Raw genomic sequence first — 23001 nt, forward strand, 5'->3', positions numbered from 1 at the left:
AAAGAAACACCTCAAAGTATTCATAATTATACTCACAGTATACATAATTATATTCACAGTACATGCAATAGATTTCAGGAGTAGGTGAGTAGCCCTCGTGAGTATTATGAGGGACAAACAACTGGCCGATTATTTGAGACATAAGGAATTCTCCGGGGATTAGGGATTAATAAGGATTAGGATGTGACGGTGGTGGGAGGGGGGGGGGGGGGGGGGTTGACACCCTTGGGGGGGGGGGTGTTGTGTATACAAGTGGATATATAAAATATATACTGTGAATATCGTTATGTATAATTGGGTGGTGTTTAGCTTCTCTCCCTGTGATTCCCCACCAATACTGTAGTGGTCATTGTAGGGCCACTACAATACTGTAGTGGTCATTGTTGGGCCGCTACAATACTGTAGTGGTCATTGTTGGGCCGCTACAATACTGTAGTGGTCATTGTAGGGCCGCTACAATACTGTAGTGGTCATTGTTGGGCCGCTACAATACTGTAGTGGTCATTGTAGGGCCGCTACAATACTGTAGTGGTCATTGTAGGGCCGCTACAATACTGTAGTGGTCATTGTTGGGCCGCTACAATACTGTAGTGGTCATTGTAGGGCCGCTACAATACTGTAGTGGTCATTGTAGGGCCGCTACAATACTGTAGTGGTCATTGTAGGGCCGCTACAATACTGTAGTGGTCATTGTAGGGCCGCTACAATACTGTAGTGGTCATTGTTGGGCCGCTACAATACTGTAGTGGTCATTGTTGGGCCGCTACAATACTGTAGTGGTCATTGTAGGGCCGCTACAATACTGTAGTGGTCATTGTAGGGCCGCTACAATACTGTAGTGGTCATTGTAGGGCCGCTACAATACTGTAGTGGTCATTGTAGGGCCGCTACAATACTGTAGTGGTCATTGTTGGCCCGCTACAATACTGAACACTCATTGTAGGACTTGTGTATGCAATTCTTATATTGATGCTATTATATTATATATATATATATATATATATATATATATATATATATGTCGTACCTAGTAGCCAGAACGCACTTCTCAGCCTACTATGCAAGGCCCAATTTGCCTAGTAAGCCAAGTTTTCATGAATTAATTGTTTTTCGACCACCTAACCTACCTAACCTAACCTAACTTTTCCGGCTACCTAACCTAACCTAACCTATAAAGATAGGTTAGGTTAGGTTAGGTAGGGTTGGTTAGGTTCGGTCATATATCTACGTTAATTTTAACTCCAATAAAAAAAAATTGACCTCATACGTAATGAAATGTGTAGCTTTATTATTTCATAAGAAAAAAATTAGAGAAAATATATTAATTCATGAAAACTTGGCTTATTAGGCAAATCGGGCCTTGCATAGTAGGCTGAGAAGTGCGTTCTGGCTACTAGGTACGACATTATATATATATATATATATATATATATATATATATATATATATATATATATATATATATATATATATATATATATATATATATATATATATATATTGTGACGATAATCTCCTTCAAGAGATTGAGCCTGCTCTTCCCTCCAAAATACGTCGTTATAAATCCCTATACAACTAATATGGAAGAAATATCCAACAACGACAACAACACCAAGTTTTGCCAGAAGCGCAAAACGTATGCAGCCAGGAACACCTGCTCCACCTCGAACCACCAAACTACCTGTCTTGTCGCCTGCTCGTCGCTGATTGGCTGCGGGTCCAGTTGCAACTGCACTCCACCCAACACACTACTTGATGTCTGGGGCCGCGCCGACCTCAGTTCTCAGAATATCCAGTGCTTTCATCAGGTTAACACGTCTCGTTGGTAGACTAAGCTGTGGCTTACGTGTACTAAGAGAGGTGATAGCTTAAAGCCAATATTCCTGCACCTCTTATTTGATTGTATATTGTTCACTTGTTATTACTCACTTGTCTTAACGTAACTTTTCATTTTGTCATTTGATTATTCTTACTATTTTGATTGATTGATTTTATTATACGAATTTGTATGTCCATTTTATTCATGTTTTGCTTTTCTAACGTAATTAAAATTTCATTGTTAAATTTACTTGTGTTTTGTGTGTCTTCTCATTACCTTACCACAGACGAAGTTCCAGATTTTCTATTTTTTGTTTCTATATGTGACGAGGCCATACCCCTAGCTTTTGAACAGCCGAACACCAACGCGTTACCGTCACACATATATATATATATATATATATATATATATATATATATATATATATATATATATATTGGAACAAGCCTGAATGGTCCCCAGGACTATATGCAACTGATATAGTTATATATATATATATATATAGTTTATATATATATATATATATAACTATATCAGTTGCATATAGTCCTGGGGACCATTCAGGCTTGTTCGCATATATATATATATATACATATATATATATATATATATATATATATATATATATATATATATATATATATGTCGTACCTAGTAGCCAGAACGCACTTCTCTGCCTACTATGCAAGGCCCGATTTGCATAATAAGCCAAGTTTTCATGAATTAATTATTTTTCGACTACCTAACCTACCTAACCTAACCTAACTTTTTCGGCTACCTAACCTAACCTAACCTATAAAGATAAGATAGGTTAGGTAGGGTTGGTTAGGTTCGGTCATATATCTACGTTAGTTTTAACTCATTAAAAAAAATTAGCTCATACAAAATTAAATTAATAGTTTTATCATTTCATAAGAGAAAAAATTAGAAAAAATATTAAAATTCCGGAAAACTTGGTTTATTAGGCAAATTGGGCCTTGCATAGTAGGCCAAGAACTGCGTTCTGGCTATTAGGTACATATATATATATATATATATATATATATATATATATATATATATATATATTGAATTCGTTTAGAGTTTGCCCTTCTCTCCACGCCAGGGAAGGTCTTGCTCGGAGTCTCACTCCCCCCCCCCCTGCCCATCAATCTGCTACTCCGTACAAAAACCTGACTGTTTGGGCTGACCAGAAACGTACTAACCCCATCAACCCACCTAACCTATCTAAGAGACTCGCAGAAAACTGTTAATGTTACGGTCCTTTCATCAAGACTAATAGGCCGGACTGGCCGAATTACGTACTAAATACGAACGAATTGGTCGATTACGTACAAACTGCTAAGTACTATGCGAAAGGACGGATTGTTTTCTCACAGTTTCCCATCAGATAGGAACTCTCTGTAATCCAATTTAACACCTGTCAGGTCAAACGATTGACTCAAAGTTGTAAAGTGGTGTAGGTTACCTTGAGGTGCTTCCGGGGCTTAGCGTCCCCGCGGCCCGGTCGTCGACCAGGCCTCCCAATCCTGTAGCACGGATTCATAGCATTCCTGTAGTGTAGTGTAGTGTAGTGTAGTGTGAGTGAGGATGGGAATGTAGATGAGTGTGAGTCAACATGAGTGGGTACCCAACAGGATGACCACTGTGGGAATGCAGGAGTGGTGAGTATCGGTGTCTCTTCCTTACCTTGATACCTGGTTAAGGGGGGTAGAAATAGCCTAAGCTACTCTATCCCTTTGAGATGTATTTATTGCTTATCTCAATAAACATACTTGAACTTGATACCTGGTTGATGGGGTTCTGGGAGTTCTTCTACTCCCCAAGCCCGGCCCGAGACCAGGCTTGACTTGAGATCACCTCTCGGAGAGGCTAGCATAGGCCTATGTTGTATGTTAAAAGCCATTAAGTTCGACAACTTATTAAACTCAAGAAACCATTGAGAAACTAGCTATCAAAGTACCTTTATGTCTTTCAATACAGACATCTGAAGACCCTATGCAGGCGATGAGTCACAATAACGTGGCTGAAGTATGTTGACCAGACCACACACTAGAAATTGAAGGGACGACGACGTTTCGGTCCGTCCTACCTCCCCATCACAATCGACTTGAGAATGGTCCAGGACGGACCGAAACGTCGTCGTCCCTTCAATTTCTAGTCTGAAGACCCTTTTTAATGACACAATCACTAGCATTTTTCTTAATGGTTCATTACACGTATGCAATGTGTGACAATATTGAATATTTATACGTTATATGCTCACCTGTGGACCCCAACAACCACGTGCTCACCTGTGGACCCCAACAACCACGTGCTCACCTGTGGACCCCAACAATAAACAGATCGAACTAGGAACATTGATAGTATCAACTGGTGCGAACAATCCATCCACTCACACTCCACACTGGCCTCGGGCCGGGCTCGGGGAGTAGGACAACTCTTGAAACACACTCCAGGTAATCCCTATATTGTTGTTCAGTTACAACTGTATGTAAATGAAAACAGGAGACGTTCACTTCACGGGGGGAATGGATGGTGCCCAACCACTTGGGCTGGACGGTAGAGCGACGGTCTCGCTTCATGCAGGTCGGCGTTCAATCCCCGACCGTCCACAAGTGGTTGGGCACCATTCCTTCACCCCGTCCCATCCTAAATCGTTATCCTGACCCCTTCCCAGTGCTATATAGTCGTAATGGCTTGGTGCTTTCTCCTGATATATACAATACAATTCACACTCAGACGTGATTTTTCTCACTATGTACTACAATATATATTATTTGTCCCATGCACCTCATTCCACAGACCCGGGTTCGAAACCACTGACCTAAAAGGTAAATCAAATAAGCTTTTTTTATGTCTGTGGTTGCATCATCTGTTCATTTCAGCCACACGTGTGACTTTTTTTATCAATTACTGACAAAGAGCTGTTAAACACAGACATCACAATGGCCTGATGCATCAAATGATGTAAGGGCGAAGAGAAAGAACGGCCTATGGACATAGCTCGAGTGCATGGGGGGGGGGGAGTTGTGTAAAACCCTGGTTCGTGTCTCGGAGAGGCTGCAGGATCCAGTAAGTTCAGTAGAATTTCGGTTTCAACTCTTTGACCATGGCGTAGCTCAGTCGATTGAGACAGCGTCTGGGATGCTCCCGGACGTAGGTTCGAATCCTCGTCACGGCCTTTGTGGATTTGTTCAAAGAGGTGTTAAATCTAAATTGTACAGTATATAATAATTTGTATGCCCTTCGCTGTTGTTATAGTTTTTTCTAAGTAATTATTGTATGTTAATGTTATGTAAACTAGTCAAATTAAAAAAAAATGCTAGGATTTGTTGCTCCGGCCTGAGGTAAATTATTGATGAGAGAGGCAGCGTGCCTCTACACTTGCCTACAATTTTATGATGGCAGTAAAATGATGCCTCGCGAAGCCATAAAGGTTCCCCCCCCCCTTCCCCTAGGTAATGTTGCCATCGTCCCTAAGGTGCCCCCCATCACCCCCATCTCCCCACCGCCCCCCCTCCTCCCACCACCCCCTCCTCCCCCCCAACTCTGCCAAATAAATTAACTGCAGACAGCGGCGGGGCTGTATTGGGTCCTGAGGCAGAGTGGTCTACGTCCACGACTTGCAGGTCGGCGTTCAATCCCCGACCCTCCAAGTGGTTGGGCACTATTCCTTCCCCCCGTCCCATCCCACATCCTTATCTTTACAACCCTTCCAAATGCTATATAGTCGTAATGATATGGCGCTTTCTCCTGATAGTCCCCTTCCCCTTGCAATCGAGGGACCAGGGTTGAATCCTTGGACAAGATAGAAACGATTAGGCAAGTTTTATTTCACCTGATGCGTCTGTTCACTTAACAATTTATAGGTACCCGAAAGTTAGTTGACTAGCTTTTGTCTATTGCATTCTGTGTAAGCCTAAGTATAGACTTGCAATCCCAGCATCGGGAATCATATGATTGTATCCCCTAGATATCCTCCATCCGCGATAATATGGGTTTCCAACCCTGGTCGTCAAACACAACCCTGGCCGTCAAACACAAACAGTTCCCTTGACCGACGATTCAAAACCACATTTCATGTACATCAGACGGAGGTGTATACAAGAGAGCAGGTATTATGAGAGTGGGTGTCCGGTGCTGGCGAGGACAGTGCACGGAAGCACCTCATTCCTCTCCCAGGGGCCGCTCTACGTCTTCAAGAGAAAGCTAGATAGCTTTCTTCAAACAGTGATGGACCAACCAGGTTGTTGTAAATGTATGGGCCTGCGGGCTGCTCCAAGCAACAGCCTGCTGGACCAAGTTATGACAAGTCGAGCCTCGCCTCAGACCGGGCTTGGGGAGTAATCTAACTCTCAGAACCCCTTCTAGGTATAATCCAGGTACTTCCCTGTGTCGATGGCACCCCCTGGTTGATGGGGTTCTGGGAGTTGTTCTACTCCAAGCCCGGCCCGAGGCCAGGCTCGACTTGTGAGAGTTTGGTCCACCAGGCTGTTGCTTGGAGCGGCCCGCAGGCCCACCACAGCCCGGTTGGTCCACCAGGCTGTTGCTTGGAGCGGCCCGCAGGCCCACATACCCACCACAGCCCGGTTGGTCCACCAGGCTGTTGCTTGGAGCGGCCTACAGGCCCACATACCCACCACAGCCCGGTTGGTCCACCAGGCTGTTGCTTGGAGCGGCCCGCAGGCCCACATACCCACCACAGCCCGGTTGGTCCACCAGGCTGTTGCTTGGAGCGGCCCACAGGCCCACATACCCACCAGAGCCCGGTTGGTCCACCAGGCTGTTGCTTGGAGCGGCCCACAGGCCCACATACCCACCAGAGCCCGGTTGGTCCACCAGGCTGTTGCTTGGAGCGGCCCGCAGGCCCACATACCCACCACAGCCCGGTTAGTCCGCCACTCCTTGAAGTGTGAATGGCTGAGTCATAACCATAGTCGGTACGTAGGTGGTGTAACCTACGTACCGAGAGAAACTGTGCATGGCACGTGTCTGGTACGGTGAAGCAGGTCGGGCGAGTACACCGTCGCCACCTGCTGGCTCCCTCCCTCACTATCACCACCGGAAACAACCTCTAGATAAAGAAACAACCTCAAACTACATGAATATACTACGTCAGTGGCCACACGTCACGTATGGCAGCACTCAGTGGCCACACGTCACGTATGGCAGCACTCAGTGGCCACACGTCACGTATGGCAGCACTCAGAGACGGATTAACTGCCACACACTCAACCAAACACGTTACCGACTCTCGCAATTAACTTTAAAAAGTACTGTGTTACTCCTTAATCAATAAGCATATGCAACCTTTCCCCAGGTGACGCGACGAAGACTAACCTGACCCAGTGCACGACTTCGCTGACCAGAAGCACACAATCAATCCAGCACACAATCAACCCAGCAGACAATCAACCCAGCAGACAATCAACCCAGCAGACAATCAACCCAGCAGACAATCAACCCAGCAGACAATCAACCCAGCAGACAATCAACCCAGCAGACAATCAACCCAGCAGACAATCAACCCAGCAGACAATCAACCCAGCAGACAATCAACCCAGCAGACATTGCAGTCCTGGCGAGAAGCAACATTTCACGAGGGCACGGAAAGTGTAGCCACCCCCAATGGCCACCAGCCCCCCAGGGGGTAGGGATAACCCAGAACCCCTCCTAGATACCCAGACCAGCCCCAGGGGGTAGGGATAACCCACAACCCCTCCCAGATACCCAGACCAGCCCCAGGGGGTTGGGATAACCCACAACCCCTCCCAGATACCCAGACCAACCCCAGGGGGTAGGGATAACCCACAACCCCTCCTAGATACCCAGACCAGCCCCAGGGGGTAGGGATAACCCAGAACCCCTCCTAGATACCCAGACCAGCCCCCCAGGGGGTAGGGATAACCCACAACCCCTCCCAGATACCCAGACCAGCCCCAGGGGGTAGGAATAACCCACAACCCCTCCCAGATACCCAGACCAGCCCCAGGGGTAGGGATAACCCAGAACCCCCCCCCCCACTACCCCACCGACCCTGGTGGCCACACCTGCCCTAGGGGTAACTCTTTAACTCCCACCAAGACTGTCCCTGGGAAGAGGATTGGTAGGACACCTGACGCTGCCTGAACACACACACGTCTTACTGGTCATCTTATACAACCATGCCGCAATTTGTCATTAAAGTGGTTTAAATATAAAAACACAGTACTAGATAGCGACGTTCCGGTCCGTCCTGGACCATTCTCAAGTTACGCAAGAGGACTTGGGAATGGTCCAGGACGGACCGAAACGTCGTCGTCCCTTCACCTTGTAGTGTGTGGTCTGGTCAACATACTTTAGCCACCTTATTGTGACTCATCGCCTGCACAGTGCTAGATAGACACGTAGGTGTGTGTGAGTGAGTTACCACTTGCCTAACATCACCACTCACGATGGACACGAACATACCAAAACCCACACCGTACGTCTGAGACATTATAGCCATTCACGCACGTAAGTGAATGGTGTGTCCACTCACAGGATGAGTGACGCTGCCCAATACTGTCACTATGGCGGTGTGTTCACTCACAGGGTGAGTGGCGCTGCCCAATACTGTCACTATGGCGGTGTGTTCACTCACAGGATGATTGGCGCTGCCCAATACTGTCACTATGGCGGTGTGTTCACTCACAGGGTGAGTGGCGCTGCCCAATACTGTCATTATGGCGGTGTGTCCACTCACGGGATGAGAGACGCTGCCCAATACTGTCACTATGGCGGTGTGTCCACTCACAGGATGAGTGGCGCTGCCCAATACTGTCACTATGGCGGTGTGTCCACTCACAGGATGAGTGACGCTGCCAATACTGTCACTATGGCGGTGTGTTCACTCACGGGATGGGTGACGCTGCCCAATACTGTCACTATGGCGGTGTGTTCACTCACGGGATGGGTGACGCTGCCCAATGCTGTCACTATGGCGGTGTGTTCACTCACAGGATGAGTGACGCTGCCCAATACTGTCACTATGGCGGTGTGTTCACTCACAGGATGAGTGACGCTGCCCAATACTGTCACTATGGCGGTGTGTCCACTCACAGGATGAGCGACGCTGCCCAATACTGTCACTATGGCGGTGTGTTCACTCACAGGATGAGTGGCGCTGCCCAATACTGTCACTATAGAGGTGTGTTCACTCACAGGATGAGTGACGCTGCCCAATACCGTCACTATAGAGGTGTGTTCACTCACAGGATGAGTGACGCTGCCCAATACCGTCACTATAGAGGTGTGTTCACTCACAGGATGAGTGACGCTGCCCAATACTGTCACTATGGCGGTGTGTCCACTCACGGTTTGAGTGACGCTGCCCAATACTGTCACTATGGCGGTGTGTCCACTCACAGGATGAGTGACGCTGCCCAATACCGTCACTATGGTGGTGTGTTCACTCACGGGATGAGTAACGCTGCCCAATACTGTCACTATGGCGGTGTGTCCACTCACAGGATGAGTGACGCTGCCCAATACTGTCACTATAGCGGTGTGTTCACTTAAGGAACGAGTGACGCAGTTAAGAAACTCTCCCTTCGAGATAAGAAGTTAATTCAACTTGTATCTTTTTTTCTATCCAAATTTGACCAATTTGAATTCATTACCAAGATCTATGCCTTAATATCTAACAATCACTGGCAAAAACCTACATTTATACCCGAAAGTTTAAATCAGCACAAACTACCCCTTATTCTGCGTCTTTCAAGACAATGTTAAACGTCACTTCAATATTTAACGCTAATGGCTTAGGAGAGCTTGTTAGTACCTCTCATTAACTGTTTAAAGTTTACATGTATGATCATATATTAGGCGTCATTAACCTAACCTAACCTAACCTCAAACTCCTTTCTGTACCAAGGGGGACAAAATCTACATTATCACATTGAAAACTCACTACAGGCAGATTACATTTGGCGGGACCCAAGAGCCAAAGCTCTACCCCCGCAAGCACAACTAGGTGAGTACATTGTACGATATTTAAATTATTTATTTTTAATGCTTATATATATTGAACTAAATATTTTATTTTTTGTGTGTGAATTCACACTAGAACCCGAAACTTTCCTCAAAATAATATACATTAAAAACTCATAGATGAATAATGAGGCAAATGATGATTCAAAGGAGTGTGATGGTGGGGGGGGGGGAAAGGGGGGGAGTAAGCGCAGGGAGGTGTAGTGTCGGGCTGATGATGAGTTTGACGCCTTTGAGATGAGTCAGCCACCACCAGCATCACTAATCCCAACCGCTGCTCTCGGGTGTACCTCTCACACCCCTTCCCCCTCCCCCCCCCCCCTCACGCTACTAATCCCCTCCACCGCTGCTCTTGGGTGCACCTCTCACCCCCCCCCCACACACACACTACTCCAACCTCCGGGAGTTTCGGGAGGAGTAATGATACCAGAGGTGGTATTATCGACTTGATAATGATCCAGGACGGACCGAAACGTCGCCGTCTCCTCATCATCTGATGTTTGGTCATCATGGATATTCGACACATGTTAATATACTATCTACCGGGCACAATATTACCGGTCCGAGGCCAGCCTCGACAACCCAAACCACTATTAAACTAGTGCCCCTCCTACACACCTGAACTACAGCCTTCCCCCCCCCCCATCCACCCCCTCTACTGTTTCCTGCTGTCCTTGCTCGCCCACGACATGCTCTCAGCGGTTTAGGACGGGTTCGAGCCCTGGGCAGGGAGGGTTCACTTGCCTCTGATCCTAAACCGATTGCATTGTTCACCAAATGGTAAACGAGGACCTGGTTGTAAAGCGATTGGTGGGCCGTGTTCCAGGGAAAACTAGCAAGGTAAAGCTGCGAGACGCTAAACACCAACGTGCTCATTAAGACCACCAAACAACACATCAGAAAATGAAGAAACGACGACGTTTCGGACCATTATGAAGACGTGTGATAGAGAAAGGCACAGGAAAATATATAAGGTAAAAATGAGGTGAGGAGCAGGTGAGAAAAAAAGATAATAAGAGGAAGGCAAGAATAAGGGGTAAGAATAAGGAAAGGGGTAAGAATAAGAGAAAAAGGGCAAAGCTCAGGTGAGAGCATGTGTGTTAAGGTTACAACATTGAAGTACTGCATGAAGGAACAGTTAACAGCAGCAAAGCCAAGTACTCTTGAAATGTCAACATTTTGTGATGGATAGTGTCACACGGTTAGTACAGTAAACCACGGATGTAGCATCAATTTCCTCCCATTCATGTATCAAGACATTCTATTACACAGTTGAAAGATGCATCATTTCCAATATGATTAATATTACCCACATTACTGTAATCGGAAGTCCACTCCATACACCGACTACTGCTACAATAATTACAACTACACAAGAGGTGACCGAGTCTCGTGAAGGTGTGCGACACCCGGGGACTCGTAGCCTGGTGGATAGCGCGCAGGATTCGTAATTCTGTGGCGCGGGTTCGATTCCCGCACGAGGCAGAAGCAAATGGGCAAAGTTTCTTTCACCCTGAATGCCCCTGTTACCTAGCAGTAAATAGGTACCTGGGAGTTAGTCAGCTGTCACGGGCTGCTTCCTGGGGGTGGAGGCCTGGTCGAGGACCGGGCCGCGGGGACACTAAAGCCCCGAAATCATCTCAAGATAACTCAAGATAACCCGGGCAGCTCCTCACAAGCAGAGTAACAAGCCGTAACAAGTGATCTAACCTGTCATCTCCACCCAAAACGGGAGAGAATACAAGTTCAGCAGAAATCGACGCGGCGCCGCTCTACAATGTCGCCAGAAGAGCAGTTTAATATTTACAACCTAACCGACTAATCACTTTTACAAGTATGTTGTATTAACCACTTAAAACACAGCTGATCACTTCATGAACACTACATAATTTGTTTTTACTGTAGGAAATCACGCAACATTTCTTATAAACTGGTGGTGCTCACAGCGACTGTGAGGGCGCATCTACTAAGTGTAAACTATTTCACCCAAAAAATGTTGAAATCGAAATCAGTTTATTGAGGTATAAATACACACAAAGGGATGCAGGCGATGAGTCACAATAACGTGGCTAAAGTATGTTGACCAGACCACACACTAGAAGGTGAAGGGACGGCCACGTTTCGGTCCATCCTGGACCATTCTTAAGTCGATTGTGACCATTCTCACAATCGACTTAAGAATGGTCCACGACGGACCGAAACGTCGTCGTCCCTTCACCTTCTAGTGTGTGGTCTGGTCAACACACAAAGGGATGAGGTAGCTCAAACTTTCTCACCCCGTTCTATACAACCCAAGAATTTCCGTTTCGTAATATTGGTATTTGTTAAAGTATATTATGAAACTGCAACAACCTAACCTACTCTACTACTAATATAAACAAACCTACGAAAATTTGCAATTGCAAAAATTTGTAAAAATGAAATTTTAGGACTAATTTAGTACATATTTGCAGCATACTAGGCCTTGGAATATTTAGGTTAGGTTTTCTTGGGTCTTGGCAAAATCAATATTACACGAGGACCATTTTGTGTGTATTAACTTACATTTCGTTCATATAGTTCACACTTGCTAAATGTATCATCACCTGTGGCGGACGCATTCAGATTACTATACATCTATGTATACGGTAGAAAGCGCCTACAATCAACCGATTATTAGTCCTAGTATAGCGTTAGCCTAATATAAATCTTACCTAAACCGAGTACCAATATCCCCCAACGACTGACCTGCTCACACACTTTACCAAAGAAACACTTCATCACAACAGAATAAATTTTATGTAGTACATTACTTGTCTTTACGATATGAAATCACATAACCTATCTTTACCGAACGTTCAAAACTAGAGCTGGACTAGTAAATAATGTAGTTAAATAAAATAAATGTTTATTCAGGTAAGGTACATACATACAAGAGGTTTTACAAAAATTGATAGATTTATAGACAGAGCTAGTATATACAACGCCTAAAGCCACTAGCGTTTCGGGCAGAAACGCATTTTATTATGCAGTAGTGTGTTAAAGGAATAGTGTGTTGAGTGTGTACGTCGGAGGGCACCTTGCAGGGCGCCGGGGCCTACAGTGCCACCCTGACAGCAAAAACACGCCACACTGAAGTTGTGTAAATCCTCCTGCGACTTTTATCCTCTTCTCCAATGATAAACCTTTCTGACCAACCTCACGCTTGGACACTGTTTGCATTCTGATAACTTTTAGATATGGCGATAGATTTTTTGTCTGTACAGTTAATAGTGATGACAATGCGTCACAGTAACGTGGCTGAAGATATGATGAGGATGAGGCGACGACGACGTTTCGGTCCGTCCAGGACCATTATCAAGTCGTTTGTGAGGACTTAATAGCCCTTGACGGACCGAAACGTCGTCGTTTTTTCATTCGTTTTTTGTATTACTTAAACTGAGGGAATCTTGGTCACTACTTCCCCTTTAATGCCGTCTAGGTCTGTATACCCCCCCCCACATACAATGACCCTAGGCACAGTGCCTCTAACCCATCATTAGTACTGTGAACATATATGACAATTATCCTAACTGTGCCTTGCTTCCTCGGTTGACTCTTCACTATATAGTTCCCTCATGCCTTGTTTCAGTGCCGTGCTGTCTTCACACACTGGTTGCTGCCTTCCATTCTCCCGTTCACCTGGAGACGGTTCTGGGAGTCCTGCTCCCCACGCCCGGCCTGGGGGCAGCTTTCACTTTCTATAACCTTATATAAACGGCTATTATGCAACCAATTTCATCCACAAGGTCTATCAAACCCAATGTATGCCATTCCACGCCGCCACAGTCAGAGTGTTCCATCTCCCTGAAGGGACTCGTAGTTAGTAATCCAGCAGGGATTAGTAAATCCATCCCTTGCGTCACCTGGCCTCGGCTAATCCACTAGCATATTCCCCAACTTGTCCAGTCCACTCGATAACACCTCTGTCCAGTTTCTATTAAAAAATGATAGTTTACCGTTTCTTGGCGTTCATTAAATGGCACTTGATAAATACATAAAAGACCCCAAGACCTTCACTACCCACGAGATTTACAAGTGATCACTGATCGCCTGTTGAAACACGCCACTTCACTGGTGTATGCCTTCCCTTTACCAGCGTTCAATCCCCGACCGTCCAAGTGGTTGGGCACCATTCCCTTACCCCCGTCCCATCCCAAATCCTTATCCTGACCCCTTCCCTGCGCTGTATAGTTGTAATGGCTTGGCGCTTTCCCCTGATAGTATCGCTCCTTTCCCTACGCCCCCCCCCCACCTCTCTCTACCGGAGGAGTCATCCCTCGCTCTTATTTTTCCCGACGACTCAAGACTACGCCTACACTATTTCGGCAGGCTAGGATGGCGCCCCTAGTCTTCAGGGCACCATGGCACGCTGACCTGAAGACTAGGGCCAGTCCTTTACACTACCTGCAAGAGGTGTTAACGCTGACCTGAAGACTAGGGCCAGTCCTTTACACTACCTGCAAGAGGTGTTAACGCTGACCTGAAGACTAGGGCCAGTCCTTTACACTACCTGCAAGAGGTGTTAACGCTGACCTGAAGACTAGGCCAGTCCTTTACACTACCTGCAAGAGGTGTTAACGCTGACCTGAAGACTAGGGCCAGTCCTTTACACTACCTGGAAGAGGTGTTAACGCTGACCTGAAGACTAGGGCCAGTCCTTTACACTACCTGCAAGAGGTGTTAACGCTGACCTGAAGACTAGGGCCAGTCCTTTACACTACCTGCAAGAGGTGTTAACGATGACCTAAAAGGATCCGTTGCACGGAAAATATGGAGCGAGCAACGTTTGCCAACACCCACGACCAAAACATACCACTCACTCCACCTAATATCTTATACCACGCCGTCACGACGATAACGATAGTGGATATCTACGTATCATCCACGCCGACGTCTTCCATATCTGTGGACCACAATATCCAGCAACACCCTCGTCTTGCAACATCGCCTTAAATAATCACACTATCCCCTATCCATCCTTTCACACCCATTCCGCTTCTTTGGACCAGAACTCCAATTTGGACCACTACTATACTGTCTACTGTATACCTCCCAACTCCTCCACGCCACTGTCACCCCCCCCCCATACACCCCGTCGAATGAAAGGCCACACGACAGTTACAAGGCTCGACAATACAGTTGGGTGGATCAAGAGAATAGTTTTGAAATGACAGGATGTGCGCGGTATCTCTGCTTCCTGCCCGGGCAGAGCAGATAAGAGATGGGGGGGGGGGATGGATGGGGGGGATGGATGGAGGGGGGGGGAGGGTAGCATGGATGGAAATACAGTAACCTAGGGACGATGCCAAGCAAAGGGAAAGGGTCATATGGGAAAGGGTAAAGTCAGGGGCTGGGGGGATGGGGTGACGGAGATGATTGGAGGGTTGCAGGGAGTGGAGATGATGGATTATGGATGTGGAGAGATGGAGGCGAGAGATGGAGGAGGGGTTAAGCGAGTAATTTACGAATGAGCGTCGTTCCCGTCTTATCACGTCACATGGTACACACAGGTACAGTGACACGTCAATCCCAAACCTTCGAACCAAGAGGCCTGGTCAGAGACCGGGCCGCGAGGACGTTAATCCCCGAAATCAATGCCAGGTAACCCTATTTGCTAACCCGCACGAACTCCTCGTAAGCCCCCCCCCTGACACCACCACCACTGTCACTACTGCTGTTCACACGCCGCTGAAAAATGTCAACACCACACGTAAACATTTACGTCAAAGAATACCTGGTTGATGGGGTTCTGGGAGTAATTCTACTCCCCAAGCCCGGCCCGAGGCCAGGCTTGACTTGTGAGAGTTTGGTCCACCAGGCTGTTGCTTGGAGCGGCCCGCAGGCCCACATACCCACCACAGCCCGGTTGGTCCACCAGGCTGTTGCTTGGAGCGGCCCGCAGGCCCACATACCCACCACAGCCCGGTTGGTCCACCAGGCTGTTGCTTGGAGCGGCCCGCAGGCCCACATACCCACCACAGCCCGGTTGGTCCACCAGGCTGTTGCTTGGAGCGGCCCGCAGGCCCACATACCCACCACAGCGCGACCATCTTAGGCTCATTGTGCACGCATATGGATTACGAATATATCAATTTCTATTAGTTTGTCAGTAAACTAAGACGACTAACGAATATCAACGCTGTTTGGTCGAGAGTGAAGCACTCTTTATGACTGGGCAAGATGCCTACTCTTCCCCAGCCTTGCCCCTACACCAGCTGCCCACACGTCTTACCCATCCCTTACAAGGTACACACTCTCCTAGCCCCCCGTCACACAATGCAAAACAGCCACCATAAACCTAGTCTCTACTGCCAGTCGGGGTATTTCCTGAGAAGTGCTAGCCGCGCTATTGTGCGGTAGTAAAGGCTGGTCGATCCACCAAACACCCGCATTATCGCTAAGATCACTAGCATCACGCAAAGGCCTCTCTCAATATCTAATTATAGATCAATTGTCGTTATCTGATGACGAGTGTACGAATCATGTGTTGATGGGAAGGAAACGGGCCGAACAGCGGGGGTGGGGGTGTGTGTGTGTGGGAGAGGGGGGGGAAGGAACGGGGGGGGGGGGGGGCAGGGAGTGACCGTCAGGGGGGAGAGCTCCAGGTGATAAGGGAACTGAAATGCAAGGAGAGATGAGAGCGGATAGGTTTATAGTAGGTAAGAGCTGATGAAATGGATGAGTGAGGATTAGATAAGAACTGATGGACGAGGGCTGGAAGGATGGTGGCGGGCCAGGTGGAGCGGGGACGGTGGTGGTGGCGGCGGGCCAGGTGGAGCGGGGACGGTGGTGGTGGCGGGCCAGGTGGAGCGGGGACGAGGGTGGCGGCGGGCCAGGTGGAGCGGGGACGAGGGTGGTGGCGGCGGGCCAGGTGGAGCGGGGACGGTGGTGGTGGCGGCGGGCCAGGTGGAGCGGGGACGGTGGTGGTGGCGGCGGGCCAGGTGGAGCGGGGACGGTGGTGGTGGCGGCGGGCCAGGTGGAGCGGGGACGGTGGTGGTGGCGGCGGGCCAGGTGGAGCGGGGACGGTGGTGGTGGCGGCGGGCCAGGTGGAGCGGGGACGGTGGTGGTGGCGGCGGGCCAGGTGGAGCGGGGACGGTGGTGGTGGCGGCGGGCCAGGTGGAGCGGGGACGGTGGTGGTGGCGGCGGGCCAGGTGGAGCGGGGACGGTGGTGGTGGCGGCGGGCCAGGTGGAGCGGGGACGGTGGTGGTGGCGGCGGGCCAGGTGGAGCGGGGACGGTGGTGGTGGCGGCGGGCCAGGTGGAGCGGGGACGGTGGTGGTGGCGGCGGGCCAGGTGGAGCGGGGACGGTGGTGGTGGCGGCGGGCCAGGTGGAGCGGGGACGGTGGTGGTGGCGGCGGGCCAGGTGGAGCGGGGACGGTGGTGGTGGCGGCGGGCCAGGTGGAGCGGGGACGGTGGTGGTGGCGGCGGGCCAGGTGGAGCGGGGACGGTGGTGGTGGCGGCGGGCCAGGTGGAGCGGGGACGGTGGTGGTGGCGGCGGGCCAGGTGGAGCGGGGACGGTGGTGGTGGCGGCGGGCCAGGTGGAGCGGGGACGGTGGTGGTGGCGGCGGGCCAGGTGGAGCGGGGACGGTGGTGGTGGCGGCGGGCCAGGTGGAGCGGGGACGGTGGTGGTGGCGGCGGGCCAGGTGGAGCGGGGACGGTGGTGGTGGCGGCGGGCCAGGTGGAGCGGGGACGGTGGTGGTGGCGGCGGGCCAGGTGGAGCGGGGACGGTGGTGGTGGCGGCGGGCCAGGTGGAGCGGGGACGGTGGTGGTGGCGGCGGGCCAGGTGGAGCGGGGACGGTGGTGGTGGCGGCGGGCCAGGTGGAGCGGGGACGGTGGTGGTGGCGGCGGGCCAGGTGGAGCGGGGACGGTGGTGGTGGCGGCGGGCCAGGTGGAGCGGGGACGGTGGTGGTGGCGGCGGGCCAGGTGGAGCGGGGACGGTGGTGGTGGCGGCGGGCCAGGTGGAGCGGGGACGGTGGTGGTGGCGGCGGGCCAGGTGGAGCGGGGACGGTGGTGGTGGCGGCGGGCCAGGTGGAGCGGGGACGGTGGTGGTGGCGGCGGGCCAGGTGGAGCGGGGACGGTGGTGGTGGCGGCGGGCCAGGTGGAGCGGGGACGGTGGTGGTGGCGGCGGGCCAGGTGGAGCGGGGACGGTGGTGGTGGCGGCGGGCCAGGTGGAGCGGGGACGGTGGTGGTGGCGGCGGGCCAGGTGGAGCGGGGACGGTGGTGGTGGCGGCGGGCCAGGTGGAGCGGGGACGGTGGTGGTGGCGGCGGGCCAGGTGGAGCGGGGACGGTGGTGGTGGCGGCGGGCGAGGTGGGGCGGGGACGGTGGTGGTGGCGGCGGGCCAGGTGGAGCGGGGACGGTGGTGGTGGCGGGCCAGGTGGAGCGGGGACGGTGGTGGCGGCGGCGGGCCAGGTGGAGCGGGGACGGTGGTGGTGGCGGGCCAGGTGGAGCGGGGACGGTGGTGGCGGGCCAGGTGGAGCGGGGACGGTGGTGGCGGGCCAGGTGGAGCGGGGACGGTGGTGGCGGGCCAGGTGGAGCGGGGACGATGGTGGTGGGCCAGGTGGAGCAGGGACGAGGGTGGCGGGCCAGGTGGAGCAGGGACGAGGGTGGCGGGCCAGGTGGAGCAGGGACGAGGGTGGCGGGCCAGGTGGAGCAGGGACGAGGGTGGCGGGCCAGGTGGAGCAGGGACGAGGGTGGCGGGCCAGGTGGAGCAGGGACGAGGGTGGCGGGCCAGGTGGAGCAGGGACGAGGGTGGCGGGCCAGGTGGAGCGGGGACGAGGGTGGCGGGCCAGGTGGAGCAGGGACGAGGGTGGCGGGCCAGGTGGAGCAGGGACGATAGCAGGGGTAAGGAGGATAACAGTACAGAGATGGATGGCCAGGAGGAAGACATAGAAGACATAAGGAAGCAGCAGGGAGAGGTTCAGATGGGAATGGCTCTGGTGGGTCCCACCAGGAGTACAACTGTCAACAGTTAACACACTGGAAAACATTAACCGGACCAAGTTATTGGTCTTGCCCCAAATCCTCACCCCTTCCTTGTGCTATATAGTCGTAATGGTTTGGCACTATCCTGATAGTTCCCTTCCCCCGGAGCCCCGGAAAACAACAAGGGAGCCGAGCGGACAGCACGGTGGACTTGTGGTCCCGGGTTCGATCCCGGACGCCGGCGAGAAACACTGGGCAGAGTTTCTTTCACCCTATGCCCCTGTTACCTAGCAGTAAAATAGGTACCTGGGTGTTAATCAGCTGTCACGGGCTGCTTCCTGGGGGTGGAGGCCTGGTCGAGGACCGGGCCGCGGGGACACTAAAGCCCCGAAATCATCTCAAGATTACCTCAAGATAACACGGTGTTTGCATCTTTCGGTAAAGTTTATCACCACTAAATACAATAATTCACATACAAAATAACATCGCAACATCTAAGGAAAAAATGTAATCAGCAATAGGCTACATCGGTGTGCAAATTGATTATTACCACACTGCAGTGGTTCTAAGTTAAATAAAATTGGATACAAATCAATAACGATCATCAATATTGCCTAACCTAGTCTGATTAATATATTGTTGCATCATTACAGAGGTGCACTACATCTCAGCTAGCAACAAACATACAATTAGCTTAGCTAACACGAGAGATGTCTTTGCCAGTACAACAAATAACTTAGCAAGAGATCTTAACTAGCACAACAAACTTCTAAGCTTGGAGTATATAGAGAGCAACATCACTCCTCCTTCCCACCGGCTCTGAGCCGTGTTGTGATAAGTTACTGGCTGGGACCCTGATGTTAGGATTAAAAGCGACGCACTACTGGTTTAGGTTTCTCCTTTACTGCGCCACGCCAAGGTTAAACAAGTTCACTGTACTACACTGATAAGCTGGCTGGGTAACTTTGGTGGTAGGATACTGACGAGATGCTGGAGTGCGCTGTTGTGGGGGGCGAGCACTTACCAGTTTACCTCGGACGTGAAGGAATACTGTAGTAGTTTAGAGAGTGGTTGTGGGGGTTCTAATGTAAATGCAGGTTCCCGTGACAGCTGGGGTTGAGGAGTAAAGCCGCAGCAGTAGCCGGGGTTCAGCATGGCGGCAATGACGCAGGAGGTCGATTTATGGAATTGTGCTGAAGGTGTTACGAGAGGTTTGATGGACACTCGGTATACCTGAAGAGGGTTTCACGAGTTGTTCTACTCCCCGAGCCCGGCCTGGCTGGACTCAGGAATCGAGGGGATCTCAAAATATTAACGTCCAATGACAACACTAAATCGAAGCTTCCTGAATAACTACACTTGAAAAATTGTAAATACTGTCAGAGGAAGATGACCGAGAAAGGACAGAATAAACAAGACCATTGGCCTCCGCATATTAAACACATCAAATGCTCACTGGTGTTAGACAAACCTAATGTCTTCGCATATGTCACATGTCAACTATATAATTTTCCATATCGAAATTAAGACAAGTTTGTGAATTTTTCATATTAACCAAATCTCCAAAATAGAAATAACTACTAAATGCTAACTTAGGCGCGTTTGGCATCTTGTTCAAAAGTTTTGAAGCTGTATTAACAGATCAAGACTTCAACTAGAAGAATTATGAAGCAGAAATCACAATGTATTCCTAGGGTTAATTGTAGCACTCCAATATTACCATTAAGGTGCACTAATATTATATTATATTATATATATATATATATATATATATATATATATATATATATATATATATATATATATATATATATATATATATAAAATTTATGAATACACTTCCACGTGATTGAAAACTGAAGCCAGAATAGCACTTGGCCTCAAGAGAGAAAAGCTCCTCGTTCCTATCGGATTTCTTGACACAACATGACACACACACACGCCAATGTTGTGAGAAGCGGGAGGTGTGCCCAACCTGTTATGAGCGTAGACTAGGCTAGCAAGAGCTTTGTGCAGGGAGCGGCTTTGAGGCGCACACAATCCTCCCATCACAAAGGATCCCTAGTTAGCTACCACAACTTCATTGGCTGCGAGTCAGCCGCCTTACAAGCCAATATGATCTCAGTTTATAGGCTAAAAACATTCTAAAGTGTTCGACAAATTAGCGGGAAAATTTAATTAATTTTAGCAGCCGAGAGCCATTCGTCTATAAATTTGGTTGTAGCCTATTTAAATACTTCATGCGTGGTAGATATTTGTGAAAGGTTAGGCGACTTTTCTCATAAGTTTGTAAGTAATTATGATAAGGGGCTAATACAGTGTAGTTTTCAATGAGGCGGCCCAGAGGCTACACACATCACGGCTGTATGGGGTAACGTGTATTGCATATGAAATTACTGAATAGACTTTTAAGAATAAATCTGGTTAGTTTTGAACATCCGTGACAATAATAAACTATTTATGAGGGTAAAAAGATCATGTGTGTACATTGACCAGTGCGCTTTACACAGTGTTTTATATATATATATATATATATATATATATATATATATATATATATATATATATATATATATATATATATATATATATATATATATATTATATATATATATATATTATATATATATATATTATATATATATATATATTATATATATATATATATATATATTATATATATATATATTATATATTTTATATATATACATACTTACAGGTATGTAAAACTCGAGGTTGCAAGACATAACTAAACATTATAAGCTTTGCAAGTAATTCCTCGCCTTGAGCATCATCTTATCCTGAAATTATTCCCGGCTGAGGCATCAAACAAGGAATATATACACCACACAAGTCGTCTTAAGTCAGGTGTTGTATAATACTGTACACACGCGCAAACACCAGTCGGAATGAAAGTGAAGGATGAAATGGTGTTCATCATGGGCTCATATACATGAATTGTGGCTGGCGAGTTCTACATTGCCTTGGTCCTAGGCTATACATCTTAAAAAGGGAGCTATAGAAGCTAGTGTATTACAACGCTGCTTCAGGATTAAGACGAGTGTGTGGTTAAGGGAATATACAGCACTGATATACTGGACGTATTTTTGATTATACATAGTTAGGAAAAGGCAATGACGACATTTTTTGGTCTTGCAAATAGTGCTGAATTCAGTCATTTTGACATTGTAGCGAGTGAGTGTGGAGCAGTGAGGGGCGAGTGAGTGTAGCAGTGAGGGGTGAGAGAGTGTAGCAGTGAGGGGTGAGAGAGTGTAGCAGTGAGGGGTGAGAGAGTGTAGCAGTGAGGGGTGAGAGAGTGTAGCAGTGAGGGGTGAGAGTGTAGCAGTGAGTATAGCAGTGAGGGGCGAGTGAGAGTATAGCAGTGAAGGGTGAGAGAGTGGAGCAGGTGCCGAGGGTGGTAAGGTTGGGAAGAGGCGGGATTGGACAATTTACAGGACTTGTATAATACATCAGCCGGCTTGTGCAGTATTTACCAGGGAGGCTAAAAGTGTAAACAAGAGAATAATTTGGATGTACAGAAACATGGCATAGATATTTGAGGAGATATTCTCCATTATAGTCCAAAACACAAAAAACATCATGCAAAACAGCCATGAAGCACAGACGAGGTACTTCTCTACTGTTCTAAGCTACACACACACACACATTCCAAAACTACACACATGTAATAATGCATTCAGCTGTAAGCGATCTAAAAACACTCGTTTGTTTAAATCACATGAGTTAACTTGGACACCATTAACGACAGAACCATTGTTTATAACAGGGGGGAAGGGGGGCACTGCCACCATTGTCTTAGGGAGGAACTAATGAGGCCTTAAGTTACAATATGATAGGCCTTGACACCACTAACTTTTCTCATCAGATCTGTAACAGATATTGACAACTGCAAAATGAAAGTCTGTGTTTTTTTTCATCTAATAGTGTAGTGACACTGCTACTTAGGCCTATGTGATTTCAAATGACACCAAAGTGTCGCACTTGCCACAATTATTTCACTTTTTTTTTCGCCTTAACCTCGAGTAAATACACATTTTCTTCACATATGGCGGCCGTGAGCCACTAGGAGGATGCACCGCGCCCGCCACTACAACATACTCAGACAAACATCAATCCATTTGGGGAGAGAGACAGACACACGCCCCATTTCCATGGGTAAAATGGGCGTGGGTGGGGGCGTGGGGGGCGTGTGTGTGGTGGGGGGTG

At 48.8% G+C, this 23001-nt stretch overlaps 1 protein-coding gene across 1 annotated transcript in view; it reads right to left on the reverse strand.

The window, feature by feature from the left end:
• LOC123763716 (muscleblind-like protein 1) overlaps nt 1-22673 on the reverse strand; it is a 274770-nt gene extending 252097 nt beyond the window's left edge. The window contains exon 1 of the mRNA XM_069304185.1: nt 22649-22673. The gene's annotated coding sequence lies outside the window, so the exon portion shown is untranslated. The remainder of the gene's footprint in view (nt 1-22648) is intronic.
• Between the last annotated feature and the right edge of the window lie 328 nt (nt 22674-23001).

Source organism: Procambarus clarkii, chromosome 52 (assembly GCF_040958095.1).
Source record: "Procambarus clarkii isolate CNS0578487 chromosome 52, FALCON_Pclarkii_2.0, whole genome shotgun sequence".
NCBI lineage: Eukaryota > Metazoa > Arthropoda > Malacostraca > Decapoda > Cambaridae > Procambarus > Procambarus clarkii.